We start from the raw sequence: 18,860 nt of genomic DNA on the forward strand, positions 1-18,860 counted from the left end.
TTTCGTAAATGTAAACCTAGCATAAGTGTCTACAATCATTTGATCCGTTACAACAAATATAGAAGTACAAAACTTTAACTACGTTTACAATGAAATAGTTTAAGTAAATGAAGTGGATTTCAATTATCAATGTCAAATGAGTCCTCATGAAAGAGGTTCACCTGGAAAAACCTATATTGTAAACATGCACGTGCTAAGTTTACCTTGGGGCTCATTATAATTGCTGGAGCAATTTACCACGCTAATAAGCCCTATTGTAAATTGAGTTTTATTCTTTTATATATTTCGTTTCAGTCATATTTCGCATCCATACACACGCATATACATATACTATACATGAAGAATAACCTCTTGCAAAAGCCTCAACTTATTACAGTGAAATACCCACCATTAATATTCAAAATATGATTATGATTTTTATTTTCAAATTACCTAAGGCCTCTTTTTTATAATTCCCATCATTTTCAATGATACGCTAAGACACTTTGTATTTTTATATAAAACCAAAACAAAAGAATATTCAAATGTTTGAAACTAGATTTTAGATTTTTAATAACAAAAAATTAGACAAAGGAAGAACCTAAGTAATGAATCAAATGTGCTATTGTTAAAAAAATATGTAATAACAATTATATTCAAAAAAAATAAGAGAATATCTTTACTTAAAATGCATGCAAGAAAAAAAACATTTTTTTATTCAAATGAGAAAAAACTTTAATTTTTTTAAGTCAAGACAACAACATTTATGTACCTTTAAAACAAAAACAAAACACATGAAAAACAATGTTTATATAAATATATATTTATAAATCTATAAAAAGATAAGTAAACAAAATCATGTAGGAATATTATATTTAAAACAAAAAGAGATGACGACGGACGAAGAAGAAAAAAAAAACAAACATTTTGTACTTTTATACTTCATTAATTTGTAGTTTTGAAAACCAACAACAACAAATGTCATAATATAATTTGTTATCAAGTTACAAAACAACAATACAACACGTGAAAGCGAAATCTATTAGAATACAACAACAAAAGCAAACAAGACGGTTGGAATATTAACAAATAAAAAAACATAAACAATGCAACAAAATTCTACACTACAACAAAAAATGTTTAGTAAAGATACCGGCGATAATTAGTTTACAAAAATAGTCCACACAAAATTTCAAAAGAAAAAAAACTAATACAAAAATATTTTTTAAAATAAAATACAAACTTCCAACAACAACAAACAAACAACCTGATAAGCAATTTAAACAAATATATTTTAATTAACAAAATATATATTAGAATTTATATTTTTATAAAAATAATAAAAAAACAAAATGAACAAACACAACAATAACAACACTTACATGTATTGGGTTTTAATTTAATTCTTATTTTTAATTAAAAATTGCGTATTTTGAGAACAAAATGTTTGGACTGAAAGCTACCTGTGAAAACTATTAAAACCCTTTTTAAACGGCGTTTGCATTAGAGCTTTTTGGCGGGTTAACCTTCTTTATCAGAAATCAGACAGTATAGGTCCACGTTTTGGTATAGCACCCATATTAGGGTACCACCAGATTTAAGCTTTTTTAAAAATTTTAGTCACAACAAATCCAAATTTTATTGCCTGTTTATAATATAGCTTTTTGTCGGGTTATAGCGTGTTAGCGCATATGAAGATTAACTCACTGGATCTATTAAACCCAGTGGGATAATCTTTAAAATATATATAAGGTGTGTTCGTTTACTCAACAATTTGTACAAGGCCAGTAACTTCTTGTAATCGACTAAGGTCTTTTGCATTATACTGTAGAGTAAAGTAACAACATCCAGTAACAATTTGTACAAATTTTGAGTAAACGAACACACATATTATTTTTATTTATTAACTTTATCGAAGAAAATTGTGTAAAGTCTTATCATCAAAGCTTGAAATGACATCCAAACGTTTATTCTGTTTTCAGTCTTATCCCGTTTTCGGTTTTACTTTGAAGTTGACCATTACAATAACAACAACCACAAAACCGTAGGGAAATAAATATCTATTTTGTCCATTTCTGCTGCCCAGTACCATGATAAATCCTCTATCTTGATAGAGGTGTATTTATATAAGCTGTGTTCCTTTACTTACCTGAGGTTACCATTTTTACCATTTGTTACCATTTTTAACCTGCAAAGCGTTCCTTAACCCCGAAAAGTGGCAAAACTGGAAGAAATTTTTAAGAGAGTGAGAGAGAGCGAAAATGGCTTTCTCTTCTACCACAGGCTACCAGACAATTTTCTGCAGGTAAAAACTGGCAGAATTGTTTTTTCGAATTTTGTTTGACGATTATTTCACAATGAAGAAGAAAATGGACGAAAACAGAAGAAAAAGTCGAACGCTGACAAAACTAAATTAAAAACTGTGAAATTAAAGACTAAAATTGTTTTTTATGTTTTTTTTTACATTGTTGCCAGATCTACCATTTTTCCGTTCCTTTACTTTTCTGGTAAAAATGTTCATGAGAGAGCAATTTTGACACTTTTCTCTTTTACCACTCTTACCATTAAAAAAGTAAAGGAACAAAGCTATAGAAATATCAACTCTTTATTTATCAGAATAATAAGGGTTATGTAACCCTGCGGTTACATATGACAGGACAGTTGAGTTCATGTATTGATTGTCAAAAACTTGCCTGTGTGACGTAGGCGTCCCGACAACTGTAAAATGTAAAATTATAAATGAAAATCATTGATTTCTTATTGTTTCCGTTCACTTATTTTGTAATTGTTCATGTTCGTTTGTTTTCAACACATCTCAATTATTATTTCACTTATTTTACATAAGGGCAAAATTAAATTGTAATTCCTTCAGTACGTTTACATTGCACTGGTTTTAGTAAATCCAACGGGTTTAAATTGTCACCTACCATACATATATGTACATCAACTAAATCATAATAAAGGCAAAAAGCTCTAATGAAAACATGTTATAACTGATCAATAAAACTAATAAACGCTGCAAGTAATTTTGAAAGCTAAGCATTAGCTCTGTTCCTTTACGTGCAAGAATCTTCAAGTTTTACCACATTTTACTCGAAAAGCTTTCCTTTACTTCAGACACCATACAATTCATATGGGAGCAGTTTACAACTTTTACCACTTTTGTCAATTTTACCATTTTCAAAAGTAAAGGAACAGAACATTATTATGACAAAAGCCATTGTAGTGTTTCATATATTACGGATAAGTCCTGGTTCACACTAGCGTTATTTCACTGTAATTTCGACATGAAAGTTTGCGTTTGCGTTTTTGTTTTGTTTTTTTTTTTTTGGGAAAACACATAATTTCAAGAGAATAGTGTACACGGTTTCGTGTGTTCCTTAATTTTGCTTTGTTTCAATATTCATATGAAACAAACAGTTCGTTTTATTTAACATTTTCTTTTACTTTAATGTCATAACTTTAGTGAAATTACTCCTAGGGACCAAATACATACGGTCCGTTGAGTGACGCGTTGCGTGTTAAAAACAACAAACACATGAAAAATGTGTAAGTGATGCCATGTTTGTTCTTAAAGTGTTCATGTGGTTGTTGTAACGCCGCACTCAACGGACCGTGTGTATTTGGCCCCTTAAGCTGAAAACAGATACAACGTTTGATTAAAGTTTTGCGTTGGGCGTCGAGAAAAAAACAATAACAACAGGGCGACGACGATACCAAAGTCCAGCGTTTATCTGTTTGCCGGCATATATTTCAAATGAATTTGAATTTTTCGGCATCATGCCCAACAGTGTAAAAACGGCCAAAACGACACAAAACTTTACCCAAACGTTGTATCTGTTTACAGCTTTAGTGTGGACTGGGACTAAAAGGTAATAGATATGTAAACGTAGCTATAGGGCAAAGGTAATATGCAATCATATACCACTCCAGGACTATTCAGCCCATTACATTTTGTCTGATTTTCTTGTACAAAAAACACAGATTTCAAGCGCCCTTTTATATATATACAATTTTTTATGTAAATATGATATTTCATAACAACATATAAAAAAGCAAACAAAATGTAGTCTGATTATTTAACCTTCATCTTTTGTATATCCAAAGCCATTTTATTATTAAAATTTTTTCTTATTAATTTTGTAGAACTTACATAACACGACGAAGCGGTGAAGAACATGACAAAAATATTAGTAAAAAAGACATATTTGCATATCAATCGATACAATAATATTTGTACTTAACATTTACTATACTCTTACTCGAAACAAACTAAAAAATATATACAAAATTAAAATTATGATTATTAACACAAAAGAAACTGGAAATTTCGAAAAACAAAACGGCATGAAAAAGTGAATTCTGTTTTAAAAAATCGTAAAACTTTTATTACAAAAATAATCGGTAAAAGAAACCAAAATAGTAACAACAAAACAACTTATTCCTTTTTACATTTTGTATGTATGTGTCTATGTAAACAAGAAAATAATAAAAAATCAACAAAACATTCATTTCGTTGTTGTATGAGTAAAAATTAAAAGGAAATAAAACTAAATACTAACTACAATTAAACAACTTTTTTATTTTTTATTCCAGACAAAAAAAACATAATTCATGATCCTGATAGAGCAACTTGACATGAGGAAATCATCATTTTGCATTCGATCAAATGTTATTTTTACTTTGTCATAAGTAAAATTTGATGCCCTCAAATGTAAACGGTTGGTAGCAACAGTTTACATTCGTTTTCTTCGATTAATATTCATTTGAACAGAAGTCTCTATTAAAAGGCATTTACACCAATTTTTATTTTCATAGATCCTCTGGACTCAATAAATCCAGAACAAATCTCACGACATTTAGATATACCGGCCGACTTCCAATTTGTCGGTTGCTTTGTATTTGTGCATGAAACTAGGGGTTCTTAAATCTATTTCCCCAATACTGCAATTTCATAAAATTACTGTAGTATGGAACTCGATTTAATAACCCCTAGTTTCATGCACGAATACAAAGCAACTGACAATACGGAAGTCACCCACCTTCGAAGGATTTTAATGGCAGTCAGCTGATGCGTATGTATACATCATGACGGAATAATAATTGTGTAATACACAATAATTGTGTAAATTTACGAAATCCACTCGATTTCAACTGTCAATTCCTTTGCGTATACGTCAAATGAAAACTCATCTGAAATGAAATTGGCAGTTGAAATCGAGTGGGTTTCATAAATGTAAACGTACTCTTAGTCCCGCTCCACTCTAAAGAGATTTCATTGAAAAAATGTCGTACCTAGATCGAGTTCCACAGTAGAGTAATATCATAGAATCGCTGTAGTGGGAAACTCAATCTAATGCTTGGTTTACATTTACGAAATCCACTCGATTTCCAACTGCCAATTCCTTCGCGTATACGTCAAATGATTGACGTTAAAGCAATGAAATTGACAATTGAAGTCGAGTGGATTTCGTAAATCTAAAATTACTATAATGCCTGATTTAGACCACTCATAAATCTTCTACTGGATTTAATAAATCTAGTACAAATCTCACGGCATTTAGATATATATATACCTTTTGGAGGATTTAAATGACAGTCAACTAATTTTTGTTTATGTTTACATACACAACAGCAAACAAAAAAGTACGTTGCATTCTTTTGACATCACCACTATGGACGTTTGCGGATATCTAAAAATACGTAAAACAACTATTTAATAACTTTTTATTCAATTATATTCGATTTCTTTCTTTTAATATCTATTTTTATTGTTTGGCTTCCCAATGATGGCCAAACTGCACGTGAAATACTAGCAACTTTTGATAATATTGGAGCAACATGTTGCAACAAACAGAGTTGTATACGAGGATTTATGCCGGTTTAAAAACAAATCCACTAAATATGAGGATTTACTTTTGTATGGTTAATCTGGTAATCTGGTAGATATGGCCGGATTTAGAAAATAAATCCTGATAATGCGCTAAATCCGGCTAATGAAGTCATATCTAAATGGCCCATAATGGGGCTTCTACACGGTATGTCACAAAATTCAAATTGGAATTTTGTACACATGCTGTGAACCATACAAAAATTTCAATGCATCAAAGTGATATGGGTATACATATGGATTTTTACGAATAGGACGCGCTCTATTCTCCTCTGTGCAACAAAAGGAAAACAGCTGTCTCATTTGTTCGCAATATTAAAAACGAAAATAACAGAAATCGAATGATTCACTGAATTTTTACTTGTTATACCATATTCATTACGGGATTTAGCTATAATAGTCGTGTTCTTTTACGTGCCTGAGGTTACCAGTTTTTACCACTTTTTACCAGCAAAGTGTTCCCTTACTTTTAAAAGCATACACTTTATACGAGATCAGTTCACCACTTTTACCATTTTTTGCCACTGTTACCATTTTTAAAAGTAAAGGAACAGACCAAATATGTTATAATGTGGTTATTCCGTATCCAAAGAGTCTAATTTAATTCCCCAAAAATAATCGAACCCAAGTTCGGCCAAGTTTACAAGATGCACTCTATGGAAAATGCGCGTACAACCAATAAAAACTCTATACAAATTTAATTTTTTGAAAATTTATTGCTATGTAACTATGTACCTCCTGACACAAAACTATTTTTTATAATTTAAGTCACACCCTCCGCTATCAATTCAAAATAAATGTTGTTCAGTTTTATTACGAATTTATTTAACATTTAAACTAATATGAATTTTTAATTTTTAGCAACATTTTTTTGTTAAATCTGATGCAACAAATTTTCTTGTATTTGATACTAAATACTGAGTGAATATTTACAACAAAAAAAACGAAAAAACAAAATTTTTGTCAGCAAAGTGTCTGTAATCGATACAATGGAAAATATTTCGCAATTTTATAGTTTGAGTTTTGGACTTTCGCGCCGCTAGATCAGTGGTTTCGACCAGTGTGCGACGCCGACACCAAACTCCAGCGTTATCTGTTCAAATTAATTTGAAATTTCGGCGTCGACACCCAACAGTGTAAAAACGGCCAAAACTACTAAAACGCTGATTCTATTTTCGACTTATACCCCGAAATGTGAAATGCACTAATCATCATCATTAAGAAAAATCTCTATCACAGATGACGACATTATTGTGGTGATTTTCCGTCTGTGTAGCAGGATAATTCCTTCTTCAATTTGTCCCCTAAAACGCATTTTACATTTAACATGTTTTATAAAACATACATCATTTAAGTTGTCAATTCCATACAATATCTGTCTAATAAATGACGTGAACTCCCAAAACTCCCGTTTTAAGTGCAAGTGTAAAATGCGTTTAATAGATTTGACTACACTCTCTTTCTCAAATAGTGGTCGAGACACCATTATGTCTGGTATATCGGAGAATGAGTGCTCATTTGAAGTCCTCTATTCTTGCAACTTATGCACCATGTTTTTCATGCAGTATTTCGTACACTAAATAGTTTTAAAGAAGCAATTTTTTTCTAATACGTTCACACACACCAATGTATATATATTTGTACATATATTTACAACAAGCAATGAACTTAAATTGACTTTCGAAATTTCCTTATAATTTCATCTTATCTAAATGTGATTTAAAATCATTTAATCGGTGTTACTTCGAAACAAAATTTAAATTAAAGAATGTGTAATATTTTTATATAACAAGAAATCAATATTGAAAACAAAAAGAATATCACAATAAAATAAAAAGAAGTATACATATAGTACTTGTTTAGACATTGAGATGATTGTATATTTATACTTTATACTGCTTATAAGAAAATAATCATAAAACTATTAAAATAGAAACATTCAGATATCTCATACAAATGGGATAACATAAAACAAAGAGCGTATTTATTTTAATAACTTTTAATAACGAATTTTTCATACTTATGATAAATGTTTTTCTACTTATTAAAGAAAAGAAAACAAAACTAAAATTAATCAAATTATTTTTATAACAAACAAAACCATTGGCTTAAACATTTTTTAAAGTTCAAACATATGACATTACTAATATAAAACAAACAACAAAAACACAATAAACAAACATGACACTTTTTTACCAAATGAAACTTTTTTATAAAAAAATCTCAGTGTAATTTAGATTTAAAGCGAATAAAAAAATACTTGTAGAATCATCTACCATAGACATTGAGAGCATAATGCTGAATAATAGAAAGCTTAACTAAGCCGTACACATATAGACACCCTCAAATTCGATATACGCAATTAAAACAAAATAGACTTGGAAATGATCGTATTTTTAAATATTTACCCATAAATTCTAAATACATATAATTTCCTTAAGGAGCAAAAGCTACGTTTATTTAGGATTTAGGAAACCCACTTGATCTCAAATGTCAGTTCCATTGCTTATACGTTAAAAAAATAAAAGTTTGAATCCATTGTATTGTATAAACTATAAACTATTCATTAATCCTCCACTGGATTTAATAAATCCAGTACAAATCTTTCGGCATTTAGATATACCTTTTGGATGATTTAAATGGCAGTCAGCTGATTTTTATTTATGTATACATACACAACAGCAAACAAAAAGTACATTGCATTCTTTTGCCATTGCACAGTGGGCAATTTTACAAAAAACCTGGCCAAAACTCTAAAAATGAATGGATTCAAGCCTAACCTTGGTTTCTTATGTTTTTCGGGTCGCTGATTTCATTTTTCGTATTTTTTAACCCTTAGACGGTCATTGAGGGGGTCTTTCTGGTCCCTTCCCCTATTAAATGAGTTCGTATCGGATCAAAATATTCTACAAATTTGTTCGCCATCAAATTTTACTATAGGTCCCGGAATACACTAAAACTCTATATCTTACCTAAATTCCAGAAATATGCAAAATTGAAAAAAAATAGGGTTAAGGTCGTACTTCTTGTGAATTTAGATAAAATTGTGATACAAAACATTATTTTGGAATAATGGCGTCAAAGACAATAATGTTCTTCGTTAAATTCCACTATATGTCACCAATGAATTACAATTTGTGTAAGAAAAGACGTTTTTTATTCCATATTATATATATATATTATATATTCCATAAAAACGAGAAGGGCAAATATGGGCAGGATGTTTCGATGTAATTTGGTAAAAAACTCTTCCCTTTTTATGAAATGATAGGTTACACAGCCCAACTCGATCTTACTCATAACTATTTTCATCGCTTTTTGTGAAAATTTATCTTAAAAAAATGAACAAGTACAAATATCAATTATTGAAAACGCGCACTTCATTCGCGACACTGAACGTTTTGAATACGTTTCGCATACCTTTAATTACAACTACAAAAAAATAAAACAAACCGCTGTTTATTTTGGATATTATAAGATTTTAATAAACAACTTAAATATTGAGAAAATTTTTTTTTCTAAATGGGGTCACTTTGGCCCCCTTTTATACCCACTTACTAAACAATAAACGTATATATTTTTGCACAACTACACGCAGTGGACTCCTGTAAACAATATTTGACACTATTTAGGGTAAATTGATGCAATGGTTTTTTCGATTTTTGGCCAGGTTTTTTGGGAAATTGGCCACTGTGCATTGCCACTATAGAAGTTTGCGGATCTCCAAACCAAATATAAAATAATTGTTTAATTTTAATTTAATTTCTGTGTTTTTTGTTTGACTTGCTAAGCGCATTTAGTATACAACTGCACGTGAGAATAGCTGTGTCTTTTTACGTGATAATTAGTAATAATTTTTGCTAATGTTGCCAATTTTGACAGTTGTATAAAGGAAATGTTGCTCAAAAATGTTTCAGCAACATTTAGTAAGTAAAAAGACATACCTAATACTAGCAACATGTTGTAAAGAACAGAGTTGTATACGAGGATTTATGACGGATTAAAAACAAATCCACAATCTGGTAGATTTTGGAAGGACTTAGTAAATAATACCCCGTTTGCACTTAACCGGATTTAAGAAACCCACTAGGTTTCAAATATAAATTCCATAGGGCAAACGTCAAATCCCCATAAGGTAGGTTAACCCGACAAAAAGCTCTAACGCAAACGCCGTTTAAATCCTGATAATGCTCAATATCCGGTTAATGAACTCATATCTTCATTTTTATTTAAATTAATTTAGCTCTTTACTCAATTCGGTCGTAAACTTAATAAAATTTCAGTACAGTGGTTTACCAGCTTCCATATATTTGTTTACCTTATAGTTATTTCATTGCCAATAAAGTACTTTTGACATATGTATAGTATAATAATCACCTGTTTTTGTTGGAACACTTTATTCGTGCACCTTTGTAATGCCAAGTTTACACTTGCACTCCAAAATCCGCTGGATTTCACGAAATCCTGAAATACACACCAGTGTTTACACTTATTTTTTGTTGATTTCAAACATATTACAATAATCAAGGTAGATGTATATGCGCAGCTGATAGAACATAAATTTTCAAAACAAGTTGTTGTAAATTGGATTATTCATACAACTTTATTTCGAAAATCATCGTAAACTTATCTATATATCGTTATAATTATGTATAGTACTAACAAAAGAAAAAATAAAAAAATATTTTATCGTTGAGACATCATTACAATAAATTTTGATAGATAAAATTTGTGTTCAGAACCTGCAAAATATTACTACTTTTCCCGTTTAGTGCTAAAAATGCGTTCCCGTACTCCGAAATCTAGCAAGACTTGCACTTCTCTTTAAACAAAAATAGCCCCGAATAACACCCTCTTCTCCTGTTTTCTGCCATACAATCTTGGCCTAGTAGACGCTAGCAGCATGTTCATTGGTATCTAAATACGATAGCTGATACGTTGATTTTGACATTTCTGCTGGAGTTTTTGCAATTTGCGTAATTTTTCCGTACCCGTATTTTTACGAAATTTGTATGGGGAAGCAATTTTTCACAATTCGCTCTTTTTTCTAACATTACTATTAAAAAAGTACCAGAACACAATGAAAAATAGCATTGTAACAAAGTTATTTAACATTTTTTCACATTGTTTAAAAATTTTGATATTAAAATTTTTTGTTGTGCAATTTACCATCTACCTTTTTTATTGTGATACGTACGTGATACTTTTGGTACTTTTTTAGGAAAAAACAGGGTTGTATATCATGTGTACTGTGATTTCGATGTTGATTTTTGCTGAAATCACGAAATGAGATTTCATTTTTGTATGCGAAATCATGATAAATGTTGCTTGATTCCGCGAGAAAGCACGAAACGCCTTCGAAATCACGAAATGACGCCGAATGAAAACCAAGCATTACACAGCTTCAAAGCTGAAAACACATCCAACGTTTGAATAAAAGATAAACTGCTGCAAGTTTAAATGTTTCTTTATTCTTCTACCAGAAATGACAGAAAGCATTACTCAAACGTTGGATGTGTTTTCAGCTTAAAGTCTATTTAACAAAGTCAATGGCCTAATATACAGGTTCCACGGCAAACTCCAGCTGATCCTGATTTGATCTGTCAATAAATCACAGTAAACAAAGTTTTGACACTTAAAGTAAAAAATCATAATCAGCTGTTTAGGCCTCGTCACAATCGGTCCGTTGTAAGTCGCGTCACGCGTCAGAAACAACAGCCACATAAAAAGTGTGTAAGTGATGCCAAATTTGTTCTTGAAGTGTTCAAGTGTTTTTTTTTTGTAACGCATCATGTTGTTGTTGTAAACAACCCTCGTTACAACAACCACATGAACGCTTCAAGAACAAACTTGGCATCACTTAAATATTTCTCATGTGGTAGTTGTTTATACGCGTGACGCGTCTCAAAACGGAGGCCGAGCAGAGGCCTTTAAGCCGAAAACAGAGTCAACGTTTGAAAATAGTTTTGAGTTAGGCGTTGAGAAAAAACAACAACAGAAGACGCCGACACCAAAGTCCAGCGCTGATCTATTTGCTGGCATAAGTATATTTCACATCAATTTGAAATTTCGGCGTGTGTAAAAACGGCTAAACGACGCAAAACTTTACTCAAACTAGTTTTTTTTAATAACGTAACTTTGATAATTACCTTAATCTTTTAAAATTTCAAAAAATATTGCACATGTTTTCGATAGACATATTAAATAAATACGATCATTTCAAATGAGAAAAACACTTCCATATAAAATATAATAAAATATAGTAAAAACATCAATATAAGTAATTTACACAAACTCTCAGATTAGACCCACCAGAGAAATTTTTAAAAGTAAATACCAAAACACTAAACAAAATAAATAAATTATTCAACTTACTATGTATAACAGAAGAAAAAAAGAAACTAGAATAAAAAGCCCATCAACTATCAAACCTAAAGTAAAATATGACGAGAAAATGATAAATATAAGAATTTATTATTTATAACGAGCAAAGAAGCTATGTTAATTACAAATAAAACATTTTATATGTATTAATATAAAATACAATTTAATTATACAATACATACTTATATTAATTCCAAAACACAATCGCAACAGGCGCTACAATATGTACATGATTACTTATAAACATTTTGTAAAAAAAATAAAACAAAAAATAATAATGAGTGCATACTCATACATAACAAAAAATATTAGAATGAAAACTATCAATGAAAAATTGGCAAAGCAAAAGTATTTGAAACCCCCCGAAAAGCTCATTAGTAAAAGTAAAACATAACCTAACCATGTGTAACAAAAAACAAAACAAATATTAAAGAATACAAAAACACACAACTAAATACATAATAAATATATTAAACAGTCAAATAGTTGTAATAGCGTTACTAACAGGACAAATTAAACCAAAAAGCAAAATCTCAGAATCTAATCCAAAAACAAAAGATAATTCTATATACATATATATTTTATCACCATAACTCAATTTCCAGACAACAGGAAAGAAAACAGTTGAAAAAAAAACAATTATTTAAAATAAATCTCTGTAATGAAACCAATACAAACATCTTCTGAGTACCCATAATCTTCTTTAAGAAAAATCCAAACAAAATCCGCAAAAATTATAAGTGTTTATATGTTATATATATTTTCTTTTATACGATTTTCCTAAATTTCATATGTATGTAAATGTATCTTAATAAATAAAGATAAATATATACTATATATATGACATGACAGTGTTTTCATTTCAAAAATATGGGTTCAGGGAATACCCACCTAGTCCCGGTTCATACTAGAGTATGAAAGAAATTTCATTAAAATATGCGTTCGTTCTTAAGGACCAAACTTAATCAGCTCTTTGCTTGCTTTCTTCGCTTTCTCGCTTTATTTATAGTAAAAGAATAATGACATTCATGACAAATGACACAAGAGAAGCGAAGAAAGCAAGCAACAAGCTGACTGAGTTTGGGCCTTTAGATCGGGACTTAGTGAAATATCTAAAACAAAACAACAGAAGACAAAGGCCCGTTCTTACATCTTGCCCGTTCTCTAGTTCGGGAACGCAAAAAAGGAAAACGTCAAAAAAGCTGGAACAAATGTCAAAGTCAACGTACCAGCCAATCAGACGCCGGCAACCATGTTACTACTTTTTACACGCTCAAATTTGTCGAGTAAAAAGTTTTTAAAGAGAGCGTTGAATGACGCCATTTTTGTTTAAAGAGAAGTGAACATTTTAAAACTTTTTTGTGTACGGGAACGGTTTTTCGAGTAAAATGTGTAAATGTCGTAAAAATTTTACAAACTTTTTAGTTCTGGAACAAAGCTTAATTGTTATATTTTGTAAAAATATGGTAATATCAAACAAAAAAGACTCTCGGCCTAAAAAGAGCCTAATCTTTTAACAATTAAGAAGGTATGTTACTTTTTTACAAAATAGGAATATTATCACTAACATAATACAATATTTATCACTTTCAAATTTCAACTGTTGAAGGCATTCCTTAGTTTCTATCTTAATAATAACAAGTAAAAAAGTATCGGTCGGCTTTGCCGACAGAGATATAGCCTCAGCCTGTGTGGATTGAAATACTTTTTTTTCAAAAAAGATATGTATGTTCGTATGAACCGACAGAAATATGGATTGGATTAAAGCTCAAAAATTTGCGGGGGATATCGATAGATAGTGCTTTTGTACCATACCAGCCTACGAAAAGTATAATATCGGGCCACTAGGGAAACATTCAGTAAAAATGTCCAAAGGATCTTCGAACAGACCCTCAACTACAAAAATTCTTGTATGAGTGGTACCCCATGTATTGGACCGATAGGGCCCAAATTTGAACATAAACTAAGCTTGGACAAAAAATTTCGAGATCGAAAATTTGGACCAAATCGGTTGCTACGTTTGTGAGATATTGCGCTTATCATTTTAGCACATATTTTCAAACATTTGTGGGGAAAGTACCGGAAGCAGTGGACCTATAAGCACTACCATCGAATTTCATCTAATATTCGAAGAAATATTACGATATCCAAAGTGTGGACGAACATAGTATTCGGTTCGAGCTCTACAGCCACTACATATGGTACCATAGGATTTTTTTTACAACTTTCGGGCTGTTTTCTCAAGAAGTATGGACTTGCCCCTGAAAAAACGTTTACTGTCGTATTTGAGACAGAGAATGCAAGATGCGTCAACAAAAATCAAAGTGATTCGAGAACAGGTCTTAAAGTGAATTTATCCAAAATTTTGTGTGGGAGGTACCCGAAGGACTAAGGAAGGACTCGGGCCTAAAACCATTATTTCGATTAGGCACATTTTCATCGTATCAAAGTGTATATACCCTCTTTAGCTGAGGCTGAAGGTATAAAAAATATAAAGAATTATAATGACTTAATTCTAGGTGATGGCACCCAACACCTTCAGCAACCAGCTAGAACGTGGATACTGTAGGATACTACTTTCCAATAAGACCACTGCTGGCAAAAGTTCCGGTTGTACTATGACATGATATACGACGTATAATTGTACGGTTGGCACCATTTGCACTTCTTCATCATAGGCATTCAAGGCTGAATCCGTTAAAGACCTTTGAGATACGGTGACCCCACCATCGATTTGCACGTCATTGGTACCTTTCTTTTGTACCCTTGCCATAGGATCACCTTTAGAAATCTCCATGTCATCCTTCTCTCTGTGGATTCTTCTAATACCTTCTTCGCCACCATTGGCAGCCACTACGAAATCCAATGAATTATTATTATCCATTAAATTTTGATACTCTTGCTGCTGTTGTTTCATTTCCTCATGGCACCGTTGTAATTCAGCTTCCACTTTGGCAATATCAGAAGCATGACGCCTTCGTTCATTGGCCAGCAATTTTTCCAAATCACAATTGCGGCCATTCAATGCAGCATTTGTAGATTCCAATTCTCGAATGTAACTATTCAAGTCATCAATACGTGTACAAGTGGCCCGTAATTCTTCAATAGCACTTGAAGCAGCAACGGACTCATGATTGGCTTCTGCTGGAAGATCCTTCATCTTTTGCTTATACCTCATTTCAATTTCGTCACGGCTAGCATTGAATTTTCCTTCGTATTGATCACGTATCACATCCAAAGATTGTTGCAATCTAGCTTCGTAGTGTTTAGAAAGGCGACCATTAATCTCACTGCTTTCAACTTCACGAAGAGAGAGTATTTCATTAATTTATTAAATACTTTTGCTCCTTGCACGTAAGTTCTTCTCGCAGACTACGAATATTGTTTTCCAACTCAACACGTCTCTTTTTTCACCTAGAGCCTTTCTTTCAGCAATTGAGTAAGCATTCGTTTTTTGCTCTAAATTGGGGATCAATTGTTCATTCTCTTTCCGTAGTAGACTTATTTCACTTTCGAACTTTCGCGAAAAATCAACGCGAACGTTTTCATTTTCGGTTTCCGTATTTTCCTCAACAACTTTCTGTTGAGTCCCTATACTACCTGAACCATTTACTATCTTGTTGCCTACATTGTTATCAGGACTAACATAATCATGCTTTCCCCTAATGTCTGAATCCCTAATATCGTACCTGGGAACCCATTTCCCATTGACTTCTTCATAATCTTTTACTTTCATCTCTGTAGGTGCTACTCTAGAAAATTTGACACTTCGCACTATTTGATAACATATTTTTAAAAAATTCCACGAGATCATCCTCTTTAGGATTGACGATGCAGTATTGTATCTTTCTTTGATATCTTCTACCTTTGGAAACTCATTTCTTATCTCAGTCTACAGATAATTTAAAATATACTAAAAATTTCTTATTTGTTATACATACTGTTCGAATGGATTTAAGCTGTCCATCTCAGTTATATATTTATATCTAGAAAGAATTCGTGTATCTAACGAATCCTTCTTTGATTCGATCCCAAAATCTATCCTTACTTGACGATTTAAGAAGTCGAACTTTTTTATTGCATACCGCACACCTGAGGCGAATATGCTATGCATTTCATATGGAAATTTTCCCATATCGCGGAGCTCCCCATCATTGTCCAAAAAATCCCTTCTTGCTTCCGTGAAGGAACTAACAATTTTAAACAACGTTTCCCTAGTTCTTTTGGCTACACTTTTCTAATGGGTACTTTACACGATATGTTTTTTACATATCAGTTGTCACTTTGCATATACATTTTGTATGGGAGAAGTGACAACTCATATGTAAAAAACATATCGTGTAAAGTACCCATAACCAATTTTGCTCAGTTCTACATAAAGCAAAACAATGTATTCGCCCAATACCCCCTTTGATGTTGAATGAATTCTCCAAAATTCATTTTGATGAATAAATATTGTGCGCCTTTATAAAACAAAAATCTTCACTTAATTTTTGTTTCCTAACATACAGTCAACCAAAAAGTCTACATACACCATATAAATCTCGGGTTTTAAGGATAAGGAAGCATTTTTATGAAAATCCAGGTACATAGTACTATTTCTTATCCCTAATAAACAATATAAAATAAAACAAAAATATATTCCATAAGATGAATAACGGTAAATTCTATAACAATTTGGAAAACAATAGGGAAAAAGTGTACATACACCCCAATGAAATATGGATATTACCGTAAAATTTATGGAATAAGCAATACAAATTTTACATTTTCTTGCTGTAGCGAATGCCTCTGGTTGTCCATGATATATTTTAGGTAAATAGGAACATATTTGTGGATTAATAGCCGTTATTCAAGGTCAGACGTCGAGTATAGCTCGTTAAAGCGGACCCTTGCAGATTTCTTTGAGTTTTTAAGTCTGTTAGTTTATGAAACCCCAGAAAATACAGTGGGACGCTCTAGGGCTTTGAAGTTTGTAAGTGCCTAATGCTATGAACCTAACGTATTCACCTTTACTTAGACTGAATACGCGTCACTAACAGTGCACTGATACACGGATACACTATACCACTGCACTATGATGCCAGCCTATCACGTCACTAAAATAGCGGATAAGTCCAACGTAGTAACTTTTTACTACGCGCTTATACAGTTCCTATTTACGCGAACTATCTCGTGTCTTTACTATACACGAAACAATCACGTCGGGGACACCAAATGATGAGGTTGACTCCTTGCCTCATCACTACCTATCAAACACAATGTCGGACGTCCGACACGTCTGCTCAAAGTCGGAATTTTTTTCCGACGCGTCTGACCAACTTCGGTCCGAATATAGCTACTTTGGCTATATTCATTCTAAATAAGCAGAGAGAAAAGAATTGTACATGTTGGGCAAATTGTGTGTAATTCTTGATGTGCCGACGTTGATGAAGTGCGAACGAAAAAATGCGTGCTCGGGTTTTGTATTTCTGTGACGGAGAACAAATTTGGTTTATTTTTGTTATGCGTGTTGATGCATGATAGTGTTCAAAGATCATTCATAGTGAACCGTTGTATACAAATTTGTTTATTTTTACAAAGTTAATGAAAGTAAAGATTTTCTTCGTCAAACTTCAACCCTATTCCGTGGAAAGTCATATGTTTTATAAATATTAGCTTCGTTCCAGAACTAACAAGTTTTTACACAGTTAACACATTTTGCACATTTTTCCCCGAATTGCGTTCCCGTACACCAAGAAAGTTGCAAAATGTTCACCTCTCTTTGAACAAAAATGGCGCTGAATGGCTTTCTCTTTAGAAAGTTTTTACACGACAAAGTTGCAAAATGTTCACTTCTCTTTGAACAAAAATGGCGCTGAATGGCTTTCTCTTTAGAAAGTTTTTACACGACAAATTTGAGCGAGCAAAAATGTGCAACATGTTTGCCGGCTTCCGATTGGCTGACACGCCGACTTTGACATTTGTTCCAGTTTTTTTGACGTTTCTGCCATTTTCCGTTCCCGTACATTTTGGAAAAATTTGTGCGTTGAACTCATTTTTGACGGTTCTCTCTTTTGCACATTTTACCATTAAAAAAGTACTGGAACGGAGCTATTGCTAAAGTTAAGTTTCTTAATACTTTCATGTGTGGGCTTTACGTAATTAATTGCGTGTTGCGTGTGCGTTCAAAAAAACAAAAACAAAATACATGTATTTGTTTTAGTTTTCAATTTGAAACACATGTATTTTGTTTTTGTTTTTTCGAACGCACACGCAACGCGCAATTAATTAGGTAAAGCCTTATATCAACTTTTGTATGTGAAGACATGTATTTCTTTCATATAATAATACAAATTGTTTTACATATTTCACATATCCAGTTGATGAATTTGTTGTTCCCACTGGTTGTTTTTTCTACTTAATTGTACGGATTTAACACTTTTAAATGTCAATTCCATTAGGTATACGTCAAATAAGTCCTCATAAAGAAGGTTTACCCGGCAAAAATCTATAATATAAACAGGCCATAAGATGATATTAAAACCTTTCATATGTTTATAGCATGGTACAATAAAGGTCTGGGTACATAAGCTGATTTGCCTGGTTGCCTTGCTTTCCTGCTTAA

This window comes from Musca autumnalis, unplaced genomic scaffold, assembly GCF_047663935.1.
Source record: "Musca autumnalis isolate F117 unplaced genomic scaffold, ASM4766393v1 scaffold_3, whole genome shotgun sequence".
In the NCBI taxonomy this organism is placed as follows: domain Eukaryota; kingdom Metazoa; phylum Arthropoda; class Insecta; order Diptera; family Muscidae; genus Musca; species Musca autumnalis.